This window comes from Myotis brandtii, unplaced genomic scaffold (assembly GCF_000412655.1).
Source record: "Myotis brandtii unplaced genomic scaffold, ASM41265v1 scaffold655, whole genome shotgun sequence".
NCBI classification, from domain to species: domain Eukaryota; kingdom Metazoa; phylum Chordata; class Mammalia; order Chiroptera; family Vespertilionidae; genus Myotis; species Myotis brandtii.
The window spans coordinates 2,408,818-2,414,033 of NW_005370542.1; the positions used below are offsets into that span (position 1 = coordinate 2,408,818).

A 5,216-nucleotide genomic window follows, 5' to 3' on the forward strand; every position below is an offset into this window, starting at 1 on the left:
AGGCTGTGGGGTAGGGTCCCTAGGCCTGGCTGGCGATCAGGACCTATCGGGGCTTTCCTTCCCCTGCTGCCCTCACCCCCACCACTGCCACTGCTTGCCATCTGTGCCGAGCTGCCCCCCCCGCCCCCCACCACCAATCGCCTCCCTCTGAGAGCGACAGGCATGGGGTGCGATTGCTTGGCTGGCCTGGGCTTCCCTCTGCGGGGCGATTGATCACGGGGCCCCCAGATTGATCGCCCCACAGAGGGAGGCCCCGCCCACCTGCCACAGCGCCACCGTCTGGGTTGCCTGGGCCTCCCTCTGTGGGTGATCATAGGGTGATGGCAGGTCCCCCCCCTCCCCCGACCAATCGCATCGCACCCACCTTGGCTGGCCTGGCGCCAGTGCGTGTCATAGTGTGGTCATCTGGAAGGTCATTCTGCTGTTTGGTCGTTCGGTCGATTTGCATATTACGCTTTTATTATTATAGATAAGATAAGAAAACAAAGGGAAAGAAGTGACTGACATTTTTTAAAAAGTGGTTAATATTCCCAGTGCTCATCTCCAAGTAGGTGAAGTCCATGGAGGCTCTGAGGCAGGAGAGCCGTTCTCCTAGGCGAGGCGTCGTGTGGGTGGGGTGGGGACAGGAGTTTTGAGGACAGTCTTAGTGTTGGATCAGCATTTCAGATGGACCTTACAGAGTAGGTAGAATCTTGAAAAGAGGCTTTGAGGCGGGGAAAGTATTGAAGGAAATAGCACTAAGGAAAGCATTTTGGTCACTTAAGGAGCTCAGATGGGGACCAAGGGGACACTTAGACTAATGTAAAGGTTTCAAAAAAAAGGAAGTGCTTGTGCAGGAGTCAACCAAGTGATGTGTTTCTCTCATCTCGATGTTTCTCTCTGTTTTCTAATCTCCCTAAAAATTAATGAAAAAAATATCCTCAGGTGAGGATTAACCGCCCCCCCCCCACCAAAAAAAAATAATAAGTACAAGGATTTTATCAGCAGAAATGCCTGTGCAAAGAAAAACATGGATGGGAGCAGGCAAGGTTGAGAGCGCTGACAGATCAACCTTCACTTGGGCGGAAGCATCCTAGACGCCCTTCATGTCTGAAGGAGGTTCAGCAAAGCTGGCTGGTTCCTGAGTCAAGGTCAAACCGCAAAGGAGTCTGTATATCCTGGGACAGTGTGTCCCAGTATTCCCACTCCGCTTAGTCATTGCTGGAGAGCAGCCCATGGGAGGCAAGATGCACATAGATTCTAGAAGGGCAGGAGCCCAGGACCTGGGACAACTGCCCTCCAGGATAGGAGGTCTGCAAGGAGCATTCCCAGAGCCGACACACGACGCCCACATAGAAGTTCAAACATCTGTGCAATGATTTCCTCTGATCTCCACCTAACCAATGTTTACATCTTAAATTCTAGCACTTCCCTTTTTTTTTTTTTAAATCCTCACCTGAGGATATTTTTCCATTGACTTTTAGAGAGAGTGGAAGTGAGAGGAAAAAAAAAAACAGAGAGAAATATCGATGTGAGAGAAACACATCGATTGGTTGCCTCCTGCACAAGCTCTGACCACAGCCCGGGCCAGGGAGGAGCCTGCAACCAAGGTACATACCCTTGACTGGAATCGAACCCGGGACCCTTTGGTCTGCAGGCTGACGCTCTATCCACTGAGCCAAACAGGATAGGGCAAATCCTTGTACATTTAATCTTGTCTTGACTTCTGCATCTTAGGGGAAGCACCAGGAGTAACTCCATGTGTTTAAAAGTAGCACTGTGTTTGAAGGTGTATGGCCAAGGAAATTGTCTTGAAGATGTGTTTGTATGGCCAGCACACTGCTGGTATTTAGGTTGTATGGCTACTTCGGGAGACTTTAGTGGAACTGGTGGAGATTATGGAGGTCTATAGCACCCCCTGGGTGTTGGTAGTGGGGAGTCACTTAAAGTTGTTGATTTATTACAGGAATGATGACAGATTATTTCAGTTCAGTCATAAGCTGTGACTGAAGTCACATGTATGACGAAAGAAAACATGATTTCATCCTAGCTGGTTTTGCTAAGTGGATAGAGTGTTGACCTGAGGACTGAAAGGTCCTGGGTTCGATTCCAGTCAAGGGCACATGCCTGAGTTTCGGGCTCAATCCCCAGTGTGGAGTGTACAGGAGGCATCCGATCAATGATTCTCTCTCATCATGGACGTTTCTATCTTTCCCACTCCCTTCCTCTCTGAAATCAATAAAAATATGTTTAAAAAGAAAACATGATTTCAACTCTAGTTAATGAAAACGAAAACTATAATTTCTGCCTCCAGTTTAGTGCTTCTGACTTAGGAAGAACTGATGTCTTAAGTGTTTGACCAAAACAGCTTAGAAATTCGTTTCTCCATTACTTTCTCTCCTCAGGATGCCTCTAAAACATTTTATCGGGAATTATGACATGATCATACAGTCTCCTCATTTACAATGCTCCTCCTTTATATAATTGGCAAAAGACCTCTTATGACAGCCATAAATTACATTGGCTCAATTTAATGTTAATAAAGACATGTTGAAGCATGTGCCTCGTTCACCTGCTTTGTCTCGCATTGAAATAATTCTATGTTTAGGCCCTGGCTGCTGGTTGCCTTGGATATCATGGGACTGTCACAGCTTTAGGCTGTGACTTTGCTGCAGGTGCTAACAGGAGGAGACAGTAGGCTGCCAGGCAGAGGCAGAGAAAGGGGAAGCTGGCCTCCCACACATGCTGCGGCCCGGGCAAGTCACCCACATTGCATGGGTTTGGGAAAAGAAATGACTTCTACCGGGAATGCGTGTCATAAGCAAACAGGCTGCTCGGGAAGTTAACAAGCGCGAAGGACTAAGGGAGGAAGCGAGAGGAGCCTGCGTGCAGGCGGAGGGCGCCTGGGTGGCATGGCATGGCATTGGCGCCACGAAGCGGATGGTCAGACAAACCGGAGGGGCAAGGACAGAGGGGCTCCCTCAGGGATCCTAGAGCCCAGGAGAGCAAGCCAGGACGTGGAACAGGGTGAGTGGAAGAGAAGGAGGAAATGGCCAGTGGTTGGCATTTGCAGGCACCTCTGGATCATAGGAGCTTTGGGCGTTCGCCAGGGCAGGCAAGGGCTTCCTCCTGAGTGACAGGGTTACTTAGCAAAAGTAGTCCTGCCTTTTGTCTTTCTGTGCAAAACTGCCCTGTCATTGTTGCTTTGGGAATAGTCTAGAGCAGTGGTCGGCAAACTGCGGCTCGCGAGCCACATGCGGCTCGTTGGCCCCTTGAGTGTGGCTCTTCCACAAAACACCGACTTCTGCACATGGGCCACAAAGTTTCAGTCACACTGTACGTGCGCACCCGCACGTGGTATTTTGTGGAAGAGTCACGGCCCTAACCTGATAGAACGGATGCCTCCTTTACCCAGGAAGACATATCCTGGGTGTCTGCCTCTCCCCTAAGAACAAAGACGCATTCCAAAATGGAAAGTTTAATGGACACTTTGCATTGACCTGATCGCCTTTGAGTTTGTTGGCATTTTTTTTTTTTATTGATTTCAGAGAGGAAGGGAGATGGGGAGAGAGATAGAAACATCCATGATGATGGAGAATCATGGATCGGCTGCCTCCTGCACGCCCCCTACTGGGGATGGAACCCGCAACCCGGGCCTGTGCCGTGACCGGGAATCGAACCGTGACCTCCTGGTTCATAGGTCAATGCTCAACCACTGAGCCACGCTGGCCAGGCTTGTTGGCATTCTTGACTTCTGCTTCTAGTAAAATTTGAGTACTTCCTTCTATAGCAGTGGTTCTCAACCTTCTGGCCCTTTAAATACAGTTCCTCATGTTGTGACCCAACCATAAGATTATTTTTGTTGCTACTTCATAACTGTAATGTTGCTACTGTTATGAATCGTCATGTCAATATCTGATAGGCAGGATGGTCTTAGGCGACCCCTGTGAAAGGGTCGTTCGACCGCCAAAGGGGTCGCGACCCACAGGTTGAGAACCGCTGTTCTATAGGAAAATGGGGTTTTCTTGAGTAAATGTTTGGTCCTTGTGCAGAAAAATGTGGAAGAAGTCTGATAATTTACTGTTACCAGTTTCATAAAGCTGATCCTTATTTCAGTTGAGGGTGACAGAGGAAGCAACAAAGGAAGAACTTCCATTTGTGACATTCCCGGGAGAAGAATTCTTGCAATGAGTAATACCATTGCATTATTCTGTTCTTTCAAAATCTATAACACATTTGCACAAAGAAGATCATCAAAACCGGATATTATTTGTCTTCCAGGTGGATGGGAAACAGACCAAGAGAAAAAAATAAGTGACTTAATGACCTGAGTCTACCCAGAGAGTGGAAGATAAAACCCAGGATTCTAACCCTGCCTTCCGTTTCCTCTTCACCCTTCAAAAGCACAGGTGAGCGTTTACACTCATTTCAAGAGTTGACCTAGTGGCTATGGAAACCAAAAAGCCAGGACAGCAGTGCCAATCCGATTCGATTGGTTTCCTTTTCTTGCTGTTGTAATGGAATGGTATTGTTTTCTTCCTCGTGAATGTAAAAATGTGTGACTTGATTGTCTTTAAAGCACATCTATGTGAGTTGTGTACATCAGATGGAGGTGTGCTACTCAGAACTAAGTCTCCCCGAAAAAGACAACCATGACAACAGCAACAGTGAGAGCCACAGCTTATGGAATGCTCATTCTGTGCCTAGCATTGTGCTATGGTGCATTCTATTGATTTTCTAATTAATCCTTATGATAGGACTACGTGAGTGTTTTCAGCGTGTCTTTCTTTCTTTCTTTTTTAATTATTTATTATTTAAAGTATTACATAAGTCTCCTTTTCCCTCCATTGACCTCTCCTTGGTTGTTCCCCCTCTCCTCCCCCCCCCAGCACCTGCCCTCACCCCCCTCTGTCTGTGTCCATGGGTTATGCTTATATGCGTGCATACAGTCCTTTGGTTGAGCTCTCACCTCACCCCCCACTCCCCACCCCGCTTTTCCTCTGAGGTTGGACTATGTCTCTGGATCTATTTTTGTTCATCAGTTTATGTTGTTCATTAGATTCCACAAATGAGTGAGATCATGTGATATTTATCTTTCTCTGACTGGCTAATTTCACTTAGCATAATGCTCTCCAGTCCCATCCATGATGTTGCAAATGGTAAGAGTTCCTTCTTTTTTACAGCAGCATAGTATTCCACTGTGTAGATGTACCACAGTTTTCTAATCCACTCATCTG

The 5,216-nt window shown here is 47.4% G+C and overlaps 1 protein-coding gene across 1 annotated transcript in view; it reads left to right on the forward strand.

Moving 5' to 3' along the window:
- Positions 1–4,290: 4,290 nt before the first annotated feature.
- FRMPD4 (FERM and PDZ domain containing 4) overlaps positions 4,291–5,216 on the forward strand; it is a 616,060-nt gene continuing 615,134 nt past the window's right edge. The window contains exon 1 of the mRNA XM_014528843.1: positions 4,291–4,388. The gene's annotated coding sequence lies outside the window, so the exon portion shown is untranslated. The remainder of the gene's footprint in view (positions 4,389–5,216) is intronic.